Consider the following 23,806-nt stretch of genomic DNA (forward strand, 5'->3'; position numbering starts at 1 on the left):
TCTTACCCAGGCCCAGCACCCTCCGCCCTATCCCCGTAACCCTGCGCATTTATCATGGCCAATCCATCTAACCTACAACTCTTTGGACACTAAGGGGCAATTTAGCATGGCCAATCCACCTAACCTGCACATCTTTCGGACTGTGGGAGGAAACTGGAGCACCCGGAGGAAATGCACGCCAACACGGGAGAACGTGCAAACTCCACACAGACAGTGACCCGAGGCTGGAATCGAACCTGGGTCCCTGGTGCTTTGAGGCAGCAGTGCTATCCACTGTTTATTTGCACCAGAGAAACTGCCAGATACATTACACAACATGAGGGTCTTCGAATTTTGGAGATTTATGTCTTCTTTCGGAGAAGATATAAATCATAGGAGAATGTTCATGAAAAAACATGTTCAAAAAATAAACAAATGAGTCATAAACAGGACCGTGGTGGGTAAACAATTCCAGGCCACGATTGGTTACAATCACAACTGCTTTATAAAATATTAACTAATGGGATCTGGGTGTCCATCCAGCATTTATCGAGCTTGAAATTAGGAACAACCTGTCCTGGTTCCCCCCCATGCCGACACTATAGTTAAGAAAGCCCCACCAACGCCTCTACTTTCTCAGAAGACTAAGGAGATTTGGTATGTCAGCTACAACTCTTACCAACTTTTACAGATGCACCATAGAAAGCATTCTTTCTGGTTGTATCACAGCTTGGCATGGGCTCCTGCTCTGCCCAAGACCGCAAGAAGCTACAAAGAGTTGTGAATGTAGCCCAATCCATCACGGAAACCAGCCTCGCATCCATTGACACTTCCCACTGCCTCGGCAAAGCAGCCAGCGTCATTAAGGACCCCACACACCCCGGACATTCTCTCTTCCACCTTCTTCCGTCAAGAAAAAGATACAAAAGTGCACCAACCGACACAAGCACAGCTTCTTCCCTGCTGCCATCAGACTTTTGAATGGACCTACCTTGCGTTAAGTTGATCTTTCTCTACACCCTAGCTATGACTGTAACACTACATTCTGCACTCTCTCGTTTCCTTCTCTATGAACGGTATGCTTTTTCTGTAAAGCTCGCAAGAAACAATACTTTTCACTGTATACTAATACATGTGACAATAATCAGTCAAATCAAATCAAAAATCAAGGAACATCAGCCCCAATCTGAAGTAGGTTCGACAGCTTGCCCCTATCTTCCTGTGCCAGGTTGACTGCAGATTAGGTTGCATACCCTGGAGTGACCGGCTTCAGAGCAAAGTAGCAAAAAAATACATGCTCTTTGATAAACCTCGAGAACTAAACAGACCCATGAACATGGGAGGGAGTTACAACATCTAGTTACGACGCAGAGATTAATTCCTGTTACTTTGCTTCGTAATTTGTGAAAGGGTTTGGAAAGGTGTTAATTGTTCTACCTTAATGTTTAGAGGTTCATTTATATAAAGACTGACACTCACTTCAATTGAATAATTAAAAAGTGATTTATTGAACCAAATGGGAACTTCAACTAAACAAGTAACACATCAATTAAAGTAAGGTTCAAGTGGGATGCTGTTCAAATAAGTACAAGGACCATTCATTACCAAACAATAATACTAACTTAGTCACCTTCAAAAAACATATATAAACAGGTTATGTGGCTTTGGAAAAAAAACCTTTGGAGTTCTTCTGTCAATGTCGCTGTTGGTAAACTCTTTCTGATTTGGTATCCTTCTGGTAGATAGATGGAGAGTTCTCTTAAGAGATATTTCTTTAGCTGGCAGAGAGCTGCTCTTGCCCTCTCCAAGTGTTGAGAGGTGGCAACTTTCCAGTTCAACTCCTGAACTGAACTAACTCACTCACTAACTAACCGCAAAACTGAAGGCAGGCAGTTGAGTTCCCATTGATGAACTATCAATTTTCTATACCATGATTAGTCTGATGTTGTCAACAACAGTAAATCCAAATTTGATAGGTTCCTGATGGCTGAGTGTCTTCTTTAAACTGATAGGCTGTCAAAAATGCAAAAACCTGCAAAGCCTGTTACCAAGGCAACCCTGATGCTTGGTCCTGGTCACAATGTTGCAATCTGTGTACCCTGTATACCTGCATTTAAAACATTCAAGCACTGAACACAAAACCAGCTTTTAAAGGGACCACAGCTCACAAACTCCACTTCACAAGAATCCTTGATGCAATAGAAGGCAACCAAAACTCCACACCTTGTGAGGAGATATTAGAGCAGGTGATCAAGGGCAGTCAAAGAGGGATTTTTCAAGGAGTTTCTTAAGGGAGGAGAGAATGGAGGGAATTCCAGATCTTTGGGCTTGAGGTAAGGCCAACAACGCAGGCACATGGGAAATTGTGGAATGCCCAAGATGTCAGGATTTGGATGAGAGCAGGGCTCTGTTTTGGCAATAGGGTTCAGAGGAGGCTACAACAATGCAAAAAGCCAGGCTGCTGCGTCAAATTCTGCAAAGCCAGCTGAACCAAAATGTGAGGGTGAGAGGAGGAGAATAGGGGAGGATTGGAGAGATGAACCTCTTTCGAGGTTGAGGCACCGCGGCCAGTGAATAAATACACTGATGCTAGCCTCGGACGCTTACCGTTGGACAGGAACTACACCAGGTTGGAAGGAGCAACAGAGCGGCACGGTGTCACAGTGTTTAGCACTGCTGCCTCACAGCGCCAGGGACCCGGGTTCAAGCCCCGGCTTGGGTCATTGTCTGTGCGGAGTTTGCACGTTCTCCCCGTGTCTGCGTGGGTTTCCTCCGGGTGCTCCGATTTCCTCCCACACTCCAAAAATGTGCGGGTTAGGTGGATTGGCCGTGCTAAATTGCCCCTTAATGTCAGGGGGACTAGCTGGGGTAAATGCATGGGGTTACGGGGATAGGGCCTGGGTGGGATTGTGGTCGGTGCAGACCCGATGGGCCAAATGGCCTCCTTCTGCACTGTAGGATTCTATGATCTATGAGCTGTACATAGCTCTGTTTAGACCACCTCTGGAGTACTGTGTACAGTTCTGAGCAACAGGGGGATTAGCAGGGTCAATATACTGGGTTACGGGCATAGGACCTGGGTGGGATCATTGTCGGTGCAGACTCAATGGGCTGAGTGGCCTCATCCTGCACTGTAGGGATTCTATGACCGTGACAGCAATTTGTATTTATATAATGTTAACCGACCAAGTTACTTTCCAAAGTGCTTCACGGGAGCGTGAAGCCAGAAAAAGTGTTATTAGGACAAATGACCAAAAGCTTGGTCAAAGACATTAAGGAGCATCTGAAAGGAAGAGAGAGAGGCGGAGATGCAGAGGGAAGGAATTGCAGAGCTGAGGGCCAAGGCATTTGTTGGGTGATCTCTGCCATAATGGAAGAACATCTGTTTAATTCCAGAAAGGCTGAAAATTGGCAACTGACCCCACAGCAATGGTGATAACATCGGCATCAGTCTTTCCGAAGCAGAAGGTATATCTATTAATGGCCCAGGGATCCTTTTTCACAGACTCACTTTCCACTGATCCTGTGCTTACGGCACTCTCTCAATGTTGCCCGTTTTCCAAAATAAAACTCCCGGTTTGCCTGGCTTTTTGAAATGAGGTCAATTCCAAAATGCCAAATGGACATTGTCATAATCATAGAGTCATAGAGGTTTACAGTATGGAAACAGGCCCTTCAGCCCAACTTGTCCATGCCGCCCTTTTTTTTAAACCCCTAAGCTAGTTAAGCTTGTGCCCGCTGTGCCACTAAAGAAGCGGCCAACATTCCTGCTAACTGTCCAATACAAATCCTGGGTTAAAATATTAGTTCACAGAATCGCGACAGTGCAGAAGGAGGCCATTCAGCCCATCGAGTCTGCACCGACCACAATCCCACCCTATTCCCACAACCCCACCTATTTACCCTGCTAATCCCCCTGACACTAGGGTCAATTTAACCTAACCTGCACGTCTTTGGACTGTGGGAGGAAACTGGAGCACCCGGAGGAAACCCACACAGACAACATGCAAACTCCACGCAACAAAGAACAAAGAACAGTACAGCACAGGAAACAGGCCCTTCGGCCCTCCAAGCCTGTGCCGCTCCTTGGTCCAACTAGACCAATCGTTTATATCCCTCCATTCCCAGACTGCTCATGTGACTATCCAGGTAAGTCTTAAATGATGTCAGCGTGTCTGCCTCCACCACCCTACTTGGCAGCGCATTCCAGGCCCCCACCACCCTCTGTGTAAAAAACGTCCCTCTGATATCTGAGTTATACTTCGCCCCTCTCACCTTGAGCCCGTGACCCCTCGTGATCGTCACCTCCGACCTGGGAAAAAGCTTCCCACTATTCACCCTATCTATACCCTTCATAATCTTGTACACGCAGACAGTGACCCAAGGCCGGAATTGAACCTGGGTCCCTGGCGCTGTGAAGCAGCAGTGCTAACCACTGTGCCGCCCCTTATACAATTAAGACACAGCATTACAGGCTTTGTTGGTGCAACAGATTTGTGCTCGTCAAGAACTTTGTCAAATAGTTGATTCCGACTTCTGCAAGCACAGCAATGTTTTATATATACAGTTACAGTAAGAAATATCCCTGCAGACATATCCTTGTCAGCGGCCCTGAGCAGTCCTGCCAATTTAATTATTTATAACTAAACGTGGAAACTGGAAGCGTTGACCTGACAATCACTCACGCTGATGGAAGGTTGAGATCGTGTTGCAAATGCAGGAAGTTCTCACCGTGACAGTTTGCGAGTGGCTGCCTCGTTTCTTTTCCCTCCTGCAGCCCAGATTTCCTCTCAGAAATTGCAAGCTCCATTTCTTACTTCAATGCTGCAGTCAACAACATTTCGATTTGATTTGATTTGATTTATTATTGTCACATGTATTAACTTGCAGTGAAAGGTATTGTTTCTTGCGCCCTATACAAACAAAACATACCATTCATAGAGAAGGAAAGGAGAGAGTGCAGAATGTAGTGTTACAGTCATAGCTAGGGTGTAGAGAAAGATCAACTTAATGCGAGGTAGGTCCATTCAAAAGTCTGATGGCAGCAGGGAAGAAGCTGTTCTTGAGTCGGTTGGTGCGTGACTTTTGTATCTTTTTCCCTGACAGAAGAAGGTGGAAGAGAGAATGTCCGGGATGCGTGGGGTCCTTGATTATGCTGGCTGCTTTGCCGAGGCGGGAAGTGTAGACGGAGTCAATGGATGGCAGGCTGGTTTGTGTGATGGTTTGGGCTACATTCACAATCCTTGGTAGTTTCTTGTGGTCTTGGGCAGAGCAGGAGCCATACCAAGGCTGTGATACAGCCAGAAAGAATGCTTTCTATGGTGCATCTGTAAAAGTTGGTGAGAGTCTTAGCTGACATGCCAAATTTCCTTCGTTTTCTGAGAATGTAGAGGCGTTGGTGGACTTTCTTAACTGTAGTGTCGGCATGGGGGGTACCAGGACAGGTTGTTGGTGATCTGGGTGCTTAAAAGCTCTGGGTCTGTACTCGTTGGAGTTTAGAAGGATGAGGGGGGATCTTATTGAAACTTACGCGGCCTGGATAGAGTGCATGTGGAGAGGATGTTTCCACTGGTAGGAAAAACTAGAACCAGAGGGCACAACCTCAGGCTAAAGCGACGATCCTTTAAAACAGAGATGAGGAGGAATTTCTTCAGCCAGAGAGTGGTGAATCTGTGGAACTCTTTGCCGCAGAAGGCTGTGGAGGCCAGGTCATTGAGTGTCTTTAAGACAGAGATAGATAGGTTCTTGATTAATAAGGGGATCAGGGGTTATGGGGGAAAAGGCAGGAAAATGGGGATGGGAAAAATATCAGCCATGATTGAATGGAGGAGCAGACTCGATGGGCCGAGTGGCCTAATTCTGCTCCTGTGTCTTATGGTCAGTAAACTTGAAGCTCTACCTGATTTCTACCTGTTTCTTACTGCAACCCAAAACTGTCCACTCACAGGTCAAGCACACTGATTGAAGCGTGCGATGACTTGTTCTGCCAAATGTTAGGCTGCTTTATCAATACTTACAGAACTATAGAAAAGTTACAGCACAGAAGGAGGCCATTCGGTCTATCATGTCCATACTACCTCTCTGCAAGAGCAACTCTGCTAGCCCCACTCCCTGCCTTTTCCCCACGACTCTGCTCATCTTTTTTTTCCAATTCAGATAACAATCTAATTCCCTTTCGAAAGCCATGGGTGACCCTGCTTCCACACACTGTCGAGTTGTGCGTTACGGACCCTCACCGCTCGCTGCGTGGAAGTGTATTTCCTCACAGCGTCACTGCTTCTTTTGACATTGACCCTAAACCTGTGACTTCGGAGTCACAATCCTTCTGCCAGTGAGAACAGTCTCTCTCTATTTAGCTCTGACAAAGGGTCAACCTAACTCAAAACGTTGGCTCTATTCTCTCTCCACAGATGCTGTCAGACCTGCTGAGATTTTCCAGCACTTTCTGTTTTTGTTTCAGATTCCAGCATCCGCAGTATTTTGCCTTTCTCTCCCTATTTATTCTGACCAGACCCCTCATGATTTTGGACACCACTATCAAATCTCCTCTTCACCTCCTCTTCTTGAAGGAGAAGAGTCCGACCTTCGGCAGTCTATCCACGAGACTGAAGTCCCTCACCTCTGGAACCATTCTTGTGAATCTATTCTGCACCCTCTCCAACGTTCGCTGATGTTTCTCATTGCCGTCCCTCACTGGATTACTTTAGGCATTTGGAAATGCAATGGCCACGGTGCCACATAAAGATCATTAGATATAGGAGCAAAATCAACCCATTTGGCCCATCGAGTCTGCTCCGCCATTCAATCATGGCTGATAATTTTCTCATCCCCATTTTCCTGCCTTCTCCCCATAACCCTTGATCCCCTTTTGATCAAGAACCTATCTATCTCTGTCTTAAAGACACTCAATGACCCGGCCTCCACAGCCTTCTGTGGCAAAGAGTTCCACAGATTTACCACTCTCTGGCTGAAGAAATTCCTCCTCATCTCAGTTTTAAAAGAGCGTCCCTTCACTCTGAGGTCGTGCCCTCTGGTTCTAGTCTCTCCCACTGGTGGAAACATCCTCTCCACCTCCACTCCACCTAGGCCTCTCAGTATTCTGTAAGTTTCAATTAGATCCCCCCTCATCCTTCTAAATTCCATAGAGTATAGGCCCAGACTGCTTAACCGGTCCTCATATGATAAACCCTTCATTCCTGGGGTACAAATTTCCGGGAAAGATTCTCACCTGCTGATACCGAGCACTGGGTATTATTTCTCATCCGCACAGAATTACAGAATGATACAGCGCAGAAGGTGACCGTTCGGCTTGACTCTTTGGAAGAAGCCTTTATTGTGGAAGGAACAATGTTTTTGTCCACTATTTATTGAATGTCCGTATTAGGGTCCAGTGTTGTACTCTTCACCCTGTGGGACATGACTGAACTTGCAGGCGCAGCTCCCTCCTGTACATTGTAAAGAAGATTGTCTGCAATCACTCTCAGGGGGGATAATTGATCATTCAAAGCTCTGTAAGGAGTCCACTATCCAACACCCTCAGAGAGACACCCATTTGGATGGTACTGACACCACTCTGGAGCTCCCTCATTTTCTTACCTTGACTGACAGTCTCCAGCACACCAAGGATGCCAGGCCCTTCCCATTTTACTCCTCAATGCCCCCAGCCCCATTCCACCACCCTCCTCACCACTGTCTCACTCTTACTGGTCTCGCGCCTCTGTGCAGACTGCCATTCTTTTGTTCCCCTCCCCTGTGCTGTAGATCTCAACAAGTTCACAGTTGACCTGACACACAACTGCAAAGCAGACTGATGCGCACTGTAACGACTTTAATCAGGCAACTGAGGCGGGCCTGTTAGAATATGGACTCCCCGATTAAGGGCCAAATTGATGGGTCAATCAGGGAGCCTCTTGCTTTGTATTTAACCAGGCGTGTCAGTTCCTCTGGGACTCCGAGTGTAGACTGCTCACTGAAAGCTCTCTGTATGCTGCTGTCAGACTTGTAAATAAAGGGATTTTGGTGAAGGGACTTCTGCCTCCGAGGACTTATTACACAGACCACCGTAGGTGGCACGGTGGCATAGTGGTTAGCACTGCTGCCTCACAGCACCGGGGACCTGGGTTCAATTCCCGGCTTGGGTCACTGTCTGTGTGGAGTTTGCACGTTCTCCCCGTGTCTGCGTGGGTTTCCTCCGGGTGCTCCGGTTTCAACCCACAGTCCAAAGATGTGCGAGTTAGGTGGATTGGCCATGCTAAAATTGCCCCTTAGTGCCCCAAGATGTGGGAATTAGTGAGATATGCGTGTGGGGAAAGGGTGGGGGAAGGGCCTGGGAAAGATGCAAATGTTTTATGACTACAAATCCAACGTGTAATGTTTGACGCAATGCTGACTTTATCTCTTCATCTCAACCCGCCATTGGGAAAGTGAAATTTCGCAACTGCCAAATTAAGTCACCCCACACGCCACCCTGGGGAGTTTCGTAAAATCCATCCCCCCATTTTATGCTGCAAGTTGCAATGATTTTGTCCAGAAGGAGAGTGGAAGGAGATTCAATAATAACGTTTCAAAAGATGCATAAATACCCGGAAGGAAAAAAAAGAAGTGTCACATGGAAAGGCCAGGAGATTGGAAGGAGTTGGACAGCTTAAAAGTTAAAGTTAAAGTTAATTTATTAGTCACAAGTAAGGCTTCCATTAACACTGCAATGAAGTTATTGTGAAAATCCCATAGTCGCCACAGTCCGGCACCTGTTCGGGTCAATGCACCTAACCAGCACATCTTTCAGACTGTGGGAGGAAACCGGAGCATCCGGAGGAAACCCACGCAGACACGGGGAGAATGTGCAAACTCCGCACAGACAGTGACCCAAGCCGGGAATCGAACCCGGGTCCCTGGCGCTGTGAGACAGCAATGCTAACCACTGTGCCACCATGCCGCTCCCCAGTAACCATCAATGTGTGCAACCGTGAGGCGTGTCGCTACACTTAACTCTAAGTAGATAAATACTAAATATCCAAATACTCATTAAATTATGAATTAATCATTAAACATTAAATACTAAACTAGTCTGTAAGCTAGTTGGGTGGCACGGCGGCACAGTGATTAGCACTGCTGCCTCACAGCGCCAGGGACCCGGATTCAATTCCTGGCTTGGGTCACTGTCTGTGCGGAGTCTGCACATTCTCCCCGTGTCTGCATGGGTTTCCTCCGGGTGCTCCGGTTTCCTCCCACAGTCTGAAAGATGTGCTGGTTAGGTGCTTTGGCCATGCTGAATTCTCCCTCAGTGTACCCGAACAGGCACTGGAGTGTGGAAACTTGGGGATTTTCACAGTAACTTCATTGCAGTGTCAATGTAAGTCTACCTGTGACACTAATAAATAAACTTAAACTGAAACTCAACAAATAGCAATGAGGCTTAGGTAAATAAAGTGCTCTCCAGTCTAATGTTAAAGGCAGGCGGGTTACAGCCACGGTGCAGGGTGTAAGGAGGGTGTGAGTGGTGCACAGGCGTTGCCAGGATGGGAATCAACATACAAAAACAGAAAATGCTGGAAAATCCCAGGAGGTCTGACAGCATCAGTGGAGAGAGAATGGAGCCAACGTTTCGAGTCTGGATAAGCCTTTGTCAGAACACTGATTTTATTCTCATGAAGGCCAATGTTGCAAATGGGTCTGCGGCAGCCTCAGACCCTGGCCAGAGAGTGGGATGGCATCAGTGCCGACAGGGAACGGCGTTTGTGGCAGCTTCTGAATTTGGCGTCTTTGCTATTCCCAAGATTTAACTAGCAGCAAATCCTGATCATCCAATAAATAAAAGCAAATTACTGCGGATGCTGGAATCTGAAACCAAAAGAGAAAACGCTGGAAAATCTCAGCAGGTCTGGCAGCATCTGTAAGGAGAGAAAAGAGCTGACGTTTCGAGTCCAGACGACCCTTTGTCAAAGCTAAAAGGCATAAAAAGTGGGAGATATTTATACTGCAGGGGGAGGGAATGAAAGATGAGTCACTGCCACAGAAACCCAGAGAAAAGGCTGCTAATGGCAGCCCATCGAGAGAATAGAAGGTGTGAATGGCCAAATGGCAGAGAAGCTGAAATCAGAGGGTGAACTGTGACAGATGGAGATGTGGGAGGAGGGGGGAGATGGGTGGGAGAGAGGTAAAATTGAGAATAAAGGGGGAAAGGGGAAGCAAAGGGGAGAAAAGGTAAGGAAAGGGGGGATAAAGTAGGGGGAAAGAGTCGGGGGAAGAAAAATAATGATAGACAATAAAGAAATAAAAGGTAGAGAACAGTTAGAAATTAAATAAATTGAAAACAAAGGGGCCAAGGTGGGGGAGAGCAAATCATTCTATGCCTTTTAGCTTTGACAAAGGGTCGTCTGGACCCGAAACGCCAGCTCTTTTCTCTCCTTACAGATGCTGCCAGACCTGCTGAGATTTTCCAGCATTTTCTCTTTTGGTTCCTCATCATCCAATACCAGACAAAGCAGGAACTGTCGACATGTCCCGAGAGATGATGGAAGTATCTGTGTCCCTGGCATTACATTGTCGAATGCTGTTGAAGAAGGTAAACATTTCATTGGCTCTCTGCTGTTGGAGAGCAGAGAACCGCTTGTGTATTTAAGCTTATAAACTGAAAGGTTTACACTGCTCAAACACTCAACAGCGTAAGTACATTAATACAAGACAGGGCTGTTAGGCAGTAAGCAGTGATGAAATGCCTGTGCCTACAGTATACAAAAAGCACGAAAAATAACAGTTTCAATGTTATTCTTGGAAAGCCTGGCCTCTCCCGACCCCCCTCTCTCTGAATGTTTGAATAGAGAGATGTCTCAGAGTTGGTTACCATGCTGTTAATATTACAGTTTACACTGTATATCAATGAACCACCCTAACTCTTCAGATTAACTTCAAAAGAATCATAGCAATACTGTTATAGAATGCAAGAAGTGTTACCGTGCTATAGGAGACCATTCAGCCCACCGTGTCTACACTGGCTCTCCGAATGAGCCTTCACCTGATAAACCTGCACATTCTTCATTTTCAGATAACAATCTAATTCCATGTTGAATGCCTTGATTAAACTTGTCTCCACCACACTCTCAGACAGTACATTCCTGATCCTAACCACTCGCCGTGTGAATCTGTCTCCACCACACTCTCAGACAGTACATTCCAGATCCTAACCACTCGCTGTGTGAATCTGTCTCCACCGCACTCTCAGACACTACACTCCAGACCCTAACCACTCGCTGTGTGAATCTGTCTCCACCACACTCTCAGACAGTACATTCCAGACCCTAACCACTCGCTGTGTGAATCTGTCTCCACCGCACTCTCAGACAGTACATTCCAGACCCTAACTGCTCGCTGTGTTAATCTGTCTCCACCGCACTCTCAGACAGTACATTCCAGACCCTAACTGCTCGCTGTGTTAATCTGTCTCCACCGCACTCTCAGACAGTACATTCCAGACCTTAACCACTCGCTGTGTGAATCTGTCTCCACCGCACTCTCAGACAGTACATTCCAGACCTTAACCACTCGCTGTGTGAATCTGTCTCCACCGCACTCTCAGACAGTACATTCCAGACCCTAACCACTCGCTGTGTGAATCTGTCTCCACCGCACTCTCAGACAGTACATCCAGATCCTAACCACTCGCTGTGTGAATCTGTCTCCACCACACTCTCAGACAGTGCATTCCAGATCCTAACCACTCGCTGTGTGAATCTGTCTCCACCACACTCTCAGACAGTGCATCCCAGATCCTAACCACTGGCTGTGTGAATCTGCCTCCACCACACTCTCAGACAGTACATTCCAGATCCTAACCACTCACTGTGTGAATCTGTCTCCACCACACTCTCAGACAGTACATTCCAGACCTTAGCCACTCGCTGTGTAAAAAGTTTTCCCTTATGTCGCCACTGGTTCTTTTGCCAAGTTTGCCAACCATGTTTCTGTAATAGTGTTACACTTACAAATGTCTAACTGTTTCCCTCAGTTCATCTGCTTTATTCACTTGGGCCAGGATTTTCCGGCCATTCCTGCCAGCGGGATTGTCCGGTTCCGCCAACGGTGATCCTAAGGGTTCCCACTGCTATCCAATGGCTGGCTGCCTCCGCTAAACGTGCTACGGGGGTGGGGAAGGACACAGATAGTCCCGCCCCAGGCTTCTAGACTGACGTGTAAACCATTAAACAAATACACCGAGACCTTGCTGCTGTTGGCGGGGTGTTATGGTCCCACCAAGGGCACACCCCTGCTGCGGGTTTCCCGGTGGTGAGGGGTGCACTCAATGGGAAACCCGTTGGCAATGACAGCACCATAAAATCCCACTGCCAGCGAGCAGACACCGCCTCCGACTGTCGCGGAACACACCGCACACGGGACGGAAAGTCCCACCCACGGAATAATACACAATGTACAGCACAGAAAAGGTTATTCAGCCCAACTGGTCTATGCTCGCGTTTATTCTCCATACAAGCTTCCTCATACCCTTCTTCATCTTTTCTCTCTATCTTTATGGGCAGCACGGTGGCACAGTGGTTAGCACTGCTGCCTCACAGCACCAAGGGCCTGGGTTCGATTCCCGGCTTTGGTCACTGTCTGTGTGGAGTTTGCACATTCTCCTCGTGTCTGCGTGGGTTTCTTCTGGGTGCTCTGATTTCCTCCCACAGTCCAAAAGACATGCTGCTTAGGTGCATTGGCCATGCTAAATTCTCCCTCAGTGTACCCGAACAGGCGCCGGAGTGTGGCAACGAGGGGATTTTCACAGTAACTTCATTGTATGATGTATGAGGAGAGATTGATTAGGTTAGGATTGTTTTCGCTGGAGTTCAGATGAATGACGGGGGTTCTCATAGAGACTTATAAAATTCTAACAGGACCACACAGGTGGAAAATCCCATCCCTGGTATTATGTTCTTGCCCTCATGGGAGTGCAGCGAAGGTTTACCAGCTTGATTCCAGGGATGGTGGGACTGACGTATGAGCAGAGATTGACTAGGTTAGGATGGTTCAGACAAATGGGGGGGGTTCTCAAAGAGACATATAAAATTCTAACAGGACTAGACAGGGTAGATGCAGAGAGGATGTTCCCGATGGTGGGGGGAGTCCAGAACCAGGGGACACAGTCTGAGGATTCGGGGCAAACCATTTAGGACGGAGATGAGGAGACATTTCTTCACCCAAAGAGTGGTGAGCCTGTGGAATTCATTACCACAGGAAGTAGTTGATGCCAAAACATTGGATGTATTCAAGAGGCGGCTGGATATAGCACTTGGGGCAAATGGGATCAAAGGTCATGGGGAGAAAGCAGAATTAGACTATTGAGTTGGACGATCAGCCATGATTGTGATGACTGGCGGCTCAGGCTTGAAGGGCCGAATGGCCTCCTCCTGCTCCTATCTTCCATGGTTCTATGTATATTGCAACATTAACATAAGCCTCCTTGTGACAATAATAAATTTTAAATGTGTCTATGCAATTCACCTCAATCACTCCACGTGATAGCAAATTCCACGTTCTATCAACTCATTGGATGAATAAATTTTTCTTGATTCTCTGTTGGATTTATTAGTGACTATCGTGTACTTACGGCCCCTCATTTTAGACTCTTCCTCCCAAACCCCAACAGGTGAAGAAGTGCCCCACTCCTACAGTTACCCAGTTGAACTCCTTCAGTATCATAGAGACTTCTATCAGGTCACCCCTTAGACTTCTTGAAAAAAAAGCCCACAGCCTGTTCTGAGATAAAAATGTTTTTAGTTTGTACTCTTATGAAAGAGACTAATGTTGGCTGATTTCCCCTGTGTGGTTCTTGTATCTCAAGCTTGTTTAACCTCATTCTCTTTACATCACTGTCCACCCACTCAACATTCAGATTTGGAGTTCTTCCATGTAAAAACATAAAATAACTGCAAGAAATACAGCGCGCTTTCAGAAAAATGATTTGTCTTTCCTAGGAAGGCTGAACGGTTAGCAGGTTCAAGAGGCATTATTAACAGCTGCTAGGAGGATGTGCTTCTTTACTTAAAATATCTAACTCTTCTTTTTCGGGCTGGATTTTTAAAAAACAATTAACTGTAATCCAATTTGGACAACCAGCCACAATATACAAACCTGCACCGCACCTAAGAAGGACGAAATGGAAGAGGAACTCAAACCCCGTGGGGAGCCTGATGGACCCCATTTCCTGTTGGCGGTTATACTATCCCGAAACCTTTCAGAAGTTTCCTGAGATGGGACATCAAAATGCAATTACTTATTCTGAAGAAACAATGACTACAGCAAACGCAGATTAATCAAATTCCTCTGGAATATACATCCAGCAAGACTTTAAGAACTGGCCAGGAATATCAGTACACTATGCTGAAAAGCTGCAAAGAAGTTGTCCCTCTCTCTCACTCTCTCAAAAGTATTGCGCCAGGAATTCCAAAGTAACCATCCTGTTAGGAGAAATCACTACAAACTGAGATCTTTTGGGAATGTAATGTGGAAATCTGCTCCATAAGCCAGGAGAGCAACTAGGTAATGCAGCCTCAATGTGGAACCACTGTACCAAGAGCAGCCAAAGAACAGTTAATCATTAACTCTGATGAAGGGTAATCTAGACCTGAAACGTTGGCACTATTTTTTCTCCACAGATGCTGTCAGGGCGGCTGAGATTTTCCAGCAGTTTTCTGTTTCTGTTTCAGATTCCAGCATCCTCACTATTTAGTTTTTATCTTAATCATTAACTCCTTTGTTTTTAATCGTAAACCCTCAGGCTATCCTCTTTTCCTACCATCTGTACTTGTGTGTGCGTGAGTGTGTGTGTGTGTATGTAAGTGTGTGTATGTAAGTGTGTGTGTGTAAGTGTGTGTGTAAATGTGTGAGTGTGTGTGTGTGCGTGAGTGTGAGTGTGTATGTGTGTGCTTGTGTGTGTGTGTGCATGTGTGTCTGTATATGAGTGTGTGTATATGTGAGTGTGTGTCTGCGTGTGAGTGTATGTGAGTATCTGCATGTGTGTGTGCATGTGTGGGTGGGATGGCATGCTCAGGGAATGTATGTGATGCATGTATGGTGTTTGCAGTATACCTGCTCTTCGTAAGTTCGGGAAATAGTTTCAATAAACTTATCTTGCCGTGTGTTTAAACTCAGGAAAGCTATCTGTCCAGCTCTTTATAATCTGAAAATGTATGCAGCGGGACTCCTGCAGTATTGGCAAACGCACATCGGTGTTAATTCACAGCAAAAAGCCTCTCACAGTCAGTCCTGGAGCGGTAGAATTGGGGAGACATCTCAGCCTCCTCATGTGGGTCGGACACAATGAAATGGTACCAACACTGTAAACATTAATAGTCACCCAAATCAGTACACTGGGCTATCAATGAGTCAACAGTTGATAGAGTTATTGGTGAGATAGGCTATCTCCCAACAGGATTGCTTTGGAGAAACCACTTGCAGGTTGCAGCGTTGGGAATGGGGATACAAATAAAACAAGCTTACGAGAGACATGGACAGAGTGGATAAGGAGCAGCTGTTCCCCTTAGTTGAAGGGTCAGTCGCAAGAGGACATAGGTTCAAGGTGAGGGGGCAGGAGGTTTAGAGGGGATGTAAGGAAAAATCTTTTTACCCAGAGGGTGGTGACGGTCTGGAATGCGCTGCCTGGGGGGGTGGTGGAGGCGGGATGCCTCACATCCTTTAAACGTACCTGGATGAGCACTTGGCACATCATAACATTTAGGGCTATGGGCCAAGTGCTGGCAGATGGGATTAGGTGGGAGTGCAGGTGTTTATAATGTATCGGTGCAGACTCGATGGGCCAAAGGGCCTCTTCTGCGCTGTATGATTCTTTGATTCTATGATTATACATGTCTGTTGCACCAAAATGTTGCATCACATACTTAAGCATGGTATTTCTGACCCATGTTTAAGGTTGTCAGTGTGCTACGAGTTCCCTAGAATGGAATAGGGTTCACATCATTCCCTGGACATGTCCTGGGCCCACATGTCATTGAATTTGTTACCAGGCCATGTTAATAGTAGCAAAAACAGCAAATGCTGGAAAATCTCAACAGGTCTGACAGCATCTGTGGAGAGAGAATAGAGTCAACGTTTCGATTCTGGATGGCCCTCTCTCAGAGCTGTTAATAGTAGGTTGTTCTGCTTGACAAAATGTTTTCCAGTGTTCTGTTCCCGGGTCCATCCAGAGCATTTAGATAGACACACTCCAATGTTTCTCCACCATTGTCCAACTGCAGCTGCTAAAGTGGTTCATTCAGCAGCAAAAATAGAATTTAATTCTCCGAGGGAAACTGTTAGTGGCTTCAATGGAAAGCCAACTTAACCACAAAATAGCATTTAGATTTGTTTTAGCATATTAGCCTTGAAGTTTAAAGTTTAGTTATTAGTCACAAGTAAGGCTTCCATTAACACTGCAATGAAGTTACTGTGAAGTTCCCCTTGTCACTACACTCTGGCACCTGTTTGCATCAATGCACCTAACCAGCACGTCTTTCAAACTGTGGGAGGAAACCGGAGCACTCGGAGGAAACCCACGCAGACACCGGGAGAACATGCAGACTCTGCACAGACAGTGACCCGAGGCCGGAATCGAACCCGGGTCCCTAGTGCTGTGAGGCAGCAGTGCTAACCACTGTGCCACCGTGCTCCCCAAGTGTCACTATGATCCCAGCTCTAATGGCACATTCACACCCATCCCTATCCCTGTAATCTCCTCCAGCTCCACGCTCTTGGGGATATCTGTGCTGCTCTATCTCTGGCCTATTGAGCACCCCTGATTTTAATTGCCCCGCCACTGGGGGCCATGCCTTCAGTTGCCTGGGTCCAAGGCTCTGGAGGTCCCTGGGGAGGAGGTTACAAAGTTGGGAGAGGTGGGACCTGGAAGAGGTTTGAAGATAAGGATGGGAAAATCATCGTATTGCCAGACCGGGAGCTAATTTAAATTAGAGGTGAATGGGACTTGGTGCAATTTAGGATATGAGCACTAGAACTCTGAATGGTGTTGAGTTCTTTTTGGAGGGTGGATGATGGGTGACTGAGAAAGAAAGCATGGAATATCTGAGTCTGAAGCTTGACGGGGTTTTATTTGATTTGATTTATTATTGTTACATGTATTAACATACAGTGAAAAGTATTGTTTCTTGTGCGCTATACAGACAAAGCATACCGTTCATAGAGAAGGAAAGGGGAGGGTGCAGAATGTAGCGTTACAGTCATAGCTAGGGTGTAGAGAAAGATCAACTTAATATGTGATAGGTCCATTCAAAAGTCTGATGGCAGCAGGGAAGAAGCTGTTCTTGAGTCGGTTGGTACGTGACCTCAGACTTTTGTATCTTTTTCCCATTAGAAGAAGGTGGAAGAGAGAATGTCCAGGTGCGTGGGGTCCTTGATTATGCTGGCTGCTTTTCTGAGGCAGCGGGAAGTGTAGACAGAGTTAATGGATGGGAGGCTGGTTTGCGTGATGGACTGGGCTACATTCACGACCTTTTGTAGTTCCTTGCGGTCTTGGGCAGAGCAGGAGCCGTACCAAGCTGTGATACAATCAGAAAGAATGCTTTCTATGGTGCATCTGTAAAAGTTGGGGAGATTCATAGCGGACATGCCAAATTTCCTTAGCCTCCTGAGAAAGTAGAGGCATTGGCAGGTTTTCTTAACTATAGCGTCGGCATGGAGGGATCAGGACAGGTTGTTGGTGATCTATGGCAGGGTTGTGGCGGGGACCAAAGAGAATGGATTTGGCCTTTTCAATGTTTAGTTTCTGCCTATCCAATACTGAATGATGAACATGGAGCTTGACAAATCGGAAGCAATAGAGGGGACGAGGGAAGAATTGGATGGATAAGAATGGGACAGGCAATAGCAGCCCCGCCCAGCCAGCTGACAGAGGAGAGTGAATTGGATTTGACTGGGTTTGTAGAATTCAGGGAAAGCTAAAATTGAAAATTAATTCCTGCTTTTAAAAACCTGGCACTATTCAATGAGCTACGGCAACATCTATCGTGATTTTTAAAAATCTACTAAGAGACAGATGTACACAGCTTCTAACGTAAAACGTAAATCCATTTTAATGACTGTAGTGGGAGATTTAGAAAGTTTTGTACCATTAACTTCACATCTGGGAACATCTGTTTTATTGGATGTGAGCCCAAACAAGATCAAGTGTCGGAAAATGTGTTTGCCACATCAGTCTTGTTTTGCAGTTCACTTGATGTAGTCGGGCTTTTAAAACAGCCTCAAGGACACCATAATAGGGAACCTTTAGCCTGGGGCTGCCCTGCAGCACACATGTTCTGTTAGCCCCACACACCAAACAGTCACGTCAACTCAAACAGTGGGCTTTTCTGCAAAGTACTTCCGGCGTCTCTATAGCTTGTCGTCTTAACCTGCTCTTGAATTGTGGTAAGATTAGTGTTATGGGGTGTGTGGGGTGTGGGGGGGGGTGTAATGACATTAATCAGGCAATTGAGGTGGGCCTGTTAGAATATGGACTCCCTGATTAAGGGCCAATCGAGGGGGCCATCCAACCTTACTGTTTGCCCCTCTACCGTGGCTATGTTCGTGGCCGGATGTCCCCGGAAAGGGAGCATGCGGTGTCTGAGGGCACAGTTGATGTCTTCTATGCCCGCTGGGCACCACAGGGACGGGGTGTATTATTGACCCTTTAATCACATTTTAATTTGATGTGTTAAGTTGTTTTCCGGTTTTTTTTGTTTCGGGCGGTTCCCCTCCCATTAGGGAGCTGCCCTTTTTGAGTTATCCATAAGTTAATTTGATTTTGTTTATTTGGTTGGACAACAAAAGATGTCCCTGATTAAGGGCCAAATTGATGGGCCAATCAGGGAGCCTCTTGCTTTGTATATAACCAGGCGTGTCAGTTCCTCTGGGACTCCAAGTGTAGACTGCTGACTGAAAGCACTCTGTATGCTGCTGTCAGACTTGTAAATAAAGGGATTTTGGTGAAGGGACTTCTGCCTCCGAGGACTTATTACAGGGGGGAAGGGGGAGAGGTGTGTGTGAATTCCAGCTTTAACATAAAAAGCAACAATGGAATTTTCCCCCTGTGATTAGAATCCTGCCAATGAGGCACAGCTTCATTTGTATGCAACTTTGTAAGAACGTGATTCCACCTGAAGCCTATTCATGACTGGAAGTGTCTCCCGTAGTTTATTAAAGTTCCACCCCTTCTCAGGGCGTTAGATAGTAACACTTGTATGAAGGCAGCCCCTGCATCATCACATTGCTCCCTCTCCTATTTATGAGGTGTCATTGCCAGCACTGTTGCTATGGGAATGCTGTACTTCCAACACAAATACTGCGCTCACCTTCTGGGAAGACAGCTGCGCTCACTTGCTCAGCAGCAGTGAGCTACCCGGGAGCGTGGGACCTCCACATTACAACAGTAAAGAAGGTGGCAGCAAGATTTATCCCTGAACGCCTCTCAGTTTCACTCTCAGCTGTCCCTTTGCCCAGTTGCCAATGGTATCCTAGATATTTTGCCCCTCATAGAGTCATAGAGGTTTACAGCATGGAAACAGGCACTTCAGCCCAACTTGTCCACCCCGCCCAGTTTTTACCCCTAAGCTAGTCCCAATTGCCCGCATTTGACCCATATCCCTCTATATCCATCTTACCCATGCAACCTAAACGCTTTTCAAAAGACAAAATTGTACCCGCCTCTATTACTATCTCTGGCAGTTCGTTCCAGACACTCACCATCCTCTGAGTGAAAAAATTTCTCCTCTGGACCCTTTTGTATCTCTTCTCTCTCATGTTAAACCTATGCCCTCTAGTTTTAGACTCCCCTACCTTTGGGGAAAAGATGTTGACTGTCTAGCTGATCTATGCCCCTCATTATTTTATAGACCTCTATAAGATCACCCCTCAGCCTCCAACGCTCCAGGGAAAAAAGTCCCAGTCTATCATCCGGCCTCTCCTTATAACTCAATCCATCAAGTCCCGGTAGCATCCTCGTAAATATTTTCCGCACTCTTTCTAGTTAAATAATATCCTTTCTATAATAGGGTGACGAGAACTGTACACAATATTCCAAGTGTGGCCTTACCAATGTCTTGTACAACTTCAACAAGACGTTCCAACTCCTGTATTCAATGTTCTGACCAAAACTCTGTAATCATCAGTGTCAGTTTTTCTTTAAAACTATCTGTTTTTCCCCTGCTTAATTTTCTCATTCGTCCATTTGGGTCTTTCACTGGGGGAATAACCATTGGTTAACCAAAGTCCCATTGGCAAAGAACTCGACTGGTTACAGTTTGCACATTCTCCCCATGTCTGCGTGGGTTTCCTCAAGGTGCTCTGGTTTACTCCCACAGTCTAAAGATGTGCAGGTTAGGTTGGTTGGCCGTGCTGAATTGCTCCTTAGTGTCCCGGGATGTGTAGGTTAGAGGATTAGGGGGTAAATGTATGGGGCTACGGGGATCGGGCCTGGGTGGGATTGTTGTCGGTGCAGACTCGATGGGCCAAATGGCCTCCTTCTGCACTGTAGTGTTTCTATAATTCTATGATTATATCACAGAAGGAGGCCCTTTGGCCTCTAAATGAGTCAATGCACCTAGTGCCACCCCCACGCCTTCTCTCCGTAACCCTGCACATTCTTCCTTTTCAGGTAATAATCCAATTCCCTCGTGAGTGCCTCCAGCACACTCTCAGTCAGCGCATTCCAGAGTCAAACCTCTCGCTGAGTGCAAATGCTTCTCCTTGTGTGTCCATCGCTCCCTCTGCCAATTCCCTTAAATCTGTGTCCTCTCATTCTCAATCCTTCCACAAGTGGGAAAAGGCTTTTCCCTCTCCACTCCGTCCAGACCCCTCGTGATTTTAAATACCTCTCCCAAATCTCCGCGAGAACATAATTATAAGAGTGTCACTAATAAATCCAACAGGAACTTCAGGCAAAATCTTTTTACCCAAGAGAGTGGTGAGGATGTGAAACTCACAATCACAGAGTGTGGTTGGTTTTGGTGAATAGCAGAGATGCAGCGAAGGGAAACCTACAGGTGAAGGGAATGAATGGATATGCTAATAGGGTTGGATGAAATGGGATGGGAGGAGGCTCAAATGGAGCATAATCATAGAATCATAGAAACCCTACAGTACAGAAAGAAGCCATTCAGCCCATCGAGTCTGCACCGACCACAATCCCACCCAGGCCCTACCCCCATATCCCTACATATTTGACCTGCTAATCTATGCATCCCAGGACACTAAGGGACAATTTTAGCATGGCCAATCAACCTAACCCGCACATCTTTGGACTGTGGGAGGAAACTGGAGCACCCGGAGGAAACCCACGCAGACACGAGGAGAATGTGCAAACTCCACACAGACGGTGACCCAAGCCGGGAATCGAACCCAGGTCCCTGGAGCTGTGAAGCAGCAGTGCTAACCACTGTGCTACCATGCCGCTGGCATGGACAAGCTGGAGGTTCTAAGTCACTGTCTGTCCGGAGTCTACAGGTTCTCCCCGTGTCTGTGTGAGTTTCCTCCGGGTGCTCCAGTTTCCTTCCACAGTCCGAAAGACTGGTTAGGGTGCATTGGCCGTGCTAAATTCTCCCTCAGTGTACCCGAACAGGGGCCGGAGTGTGGTGACTAGGGGATTTTCACAGTAACTTCATTGCAGTGTTAATGTAAACCTACTTGTGACACAATAAATAAACTTAAACTTAAACCCTGCCATTTCCCGATTGACTCAACGGGTCAAAATATCCCCCAATATTTTCCCTATAAGTTGATATCTCAAGACTGCAGCTCAGTGCTCTAATCATTATCCAACACGAGGCTTAGACAAATTTATCATTACAACCTTACTCTTGCATCTGCTGTCCTATTTATAAAATCCAGAAAGGTTATTATCCATTATTCTTACTTGGATGAGTTGTCCTTGTACTTGCAATTAATTATGGATTGGAACTCTCAGCTTTATGTTCTGAAAGCTTCACTAATGCTGCTTTTCCTCTGTAGTAGTTCGAGGCTGGACCTCTCCTGAGCCCTGCCATGTTAAATCACTCCCATACTCCTCTTGTTACCCCCCTTGTTTGCTTCCAGTGGAGACCACCCTTCTGGTAAAACTAAAATGCTGCAGATTCTGGAAAGCTGCAATAAAGTGCTGGAAAAACTCAGCAGGTCTGGCAGCGTCTGTGGCGAGAGAAACAGAGTTAACGTTTTGATTCCATCTGACTTTCTTTCACTTTGTGGTGTGGTGCTCCTTTGTCCCGGAATAGTCCCGAATGACCTTGGATATAAACACTTCCCAAGTCCTCTGTCACCAGCACATTCTGATCCACAAAACCTTCCTCACAACCTGTTCAGAATGTGGCACAGGAAGCAATTAGCACCCTCCCCCTCCCCTTCCTTGGTTTTCAATCTTCCTTAAACTGCCTCTGTCAAACCTGCTGCCTTTACAGCAATGCTGTCGATACTTAACTACCCTCTGAAAAGGCCTACGAATCCACAGAACAGAAGTTGGGAATGGGCAACAAATGTTTGTCAACAGTGCCCACATCCCATGAAAAAATGAACTGCCTCTGTCATTCTGGTTCCAAAATGGACGTCACATAAGAACTAGGAGCAGGAGTAGGCCATCTGGCCCCTCGAGCCTGCTCCGCCATTCAATAAGATCACGGCTGATCTTTTTGTGGACTCAGCTCCACTTACCCGCCCGCTCACCATATCACTTAATTCCTTTACTGTTCAAAAATTTATCTATCCTTGCCTTAAAAACATTCAACGAGAGGTAACCTCAACTGCTTCACTGGGCAGGGAATTCCACAGATTCACAACCATTTGAGAAAAGAAGTTCCTCCTCAGCTCAATCCTAATAACAGCATTGGGTGTTGTCTCTCGCCTTTTTAGAAGTTCCTCTTCCCATTCCATCATGTCCTTCACTCCAGCACCAAGGAATCACGTTACTTCTTGGGCACTCCCTCATTACTACACCACTGTTTTCTTTCTTGTACGATGCGGAGTAACAACAGGATGCATTTGGAAGCAATTATCAGGACAGATGTCTCCCAGACTTGACCCTGCGTGCTGCTCTGAACACAAACCAAGGACTTGGACAAATTAGGATGTTGGAAAGAATTCAGCCATTTCCCCATGGGTGAACGCCGTTCCAGAAAACTTGACTCACCAGCCAATGGTTAATTTAGCAATATGTGCTTGCAAACACAACGGCCTTGATTCTAACCCACCCCCGTCGACAGGCAGGGCAGGTTCTGGAAGCGGAGTTGGATTATGGAGCAACCCCTCCCCATTCCTGTCCACCGGAGCTTAGACCTCCTGTTGCTCCCATCTGTTGGCCGGCCAGTCCAAGCTGTCCAGGCTGTCAGGAGGGAAGTCAGCTCCAATTTATTCAAATAAGGCCCTGTCGGGGCCTCCACCTTGCCCAACTTGCCTCGCACCCACACCCTCACCCCATGAACACCGGGACAAATTTTCATTTCCTCTTGCAAGGAATTGTTCAAATCAGTTTTGCTAAACAGAGGCTGAAAGCTCACAAATCTTCAACTTGAAAGGACCACGTTTGAGGAAGATCTCTCGCTCCGCAGAAGCCACTTGATCTGCTGAGTGTCTCCAGCATTCTCTGAAGTCCAGCATCGGTAGGATTTAGCTGTTGTCAAGCCTCTGGGAGTTTGCCTAATTATCACCAGGGTTCTTGATGGCTTGGAGTTAGAAATTTGGTATTGATGAAACAAAACCAAAGAGTTTGTTTGAGTTATTTAATCACGGGGAGAGCTGTGCTCTCTAAGTAAGAAGTCTCACAACACCAGGTTAAAGTCCAACAGGTTTATTTGGTAGCAAAAGC

The 23,806-nt window shown here is 46.5% G+C and overlaps 1 protein-coding gene across 1 annotated transcript in view; it reads left to right on the forward strand.

The window, feature by feature from the left end:
- Window positions 1-23,806, forward strand: part of musk (muscle, skeletal, receptor tyrosine kinase) — a 157,791-nt gene that overhangs the window by 103,264 nt on the left and 30,721 nt on the right. The window lies entirely within an intron of this gene.

The sequence above is a fragment of the Mustelus asterias genome, chromosome 6 (genome assembly GCF_964213995.1).
Source record: "Mustelus asterias chromosome 6, sMusAst1.hap1.1, whole genome shotgun sequence".
In the NCBI taxonomy this organism is placed as follows: Eukaryota; Metazoa; Chordata; class Chondrichthyes; order Carcharhiniformes; family Triakidae; genus Mustelus; species Mustelus asterias.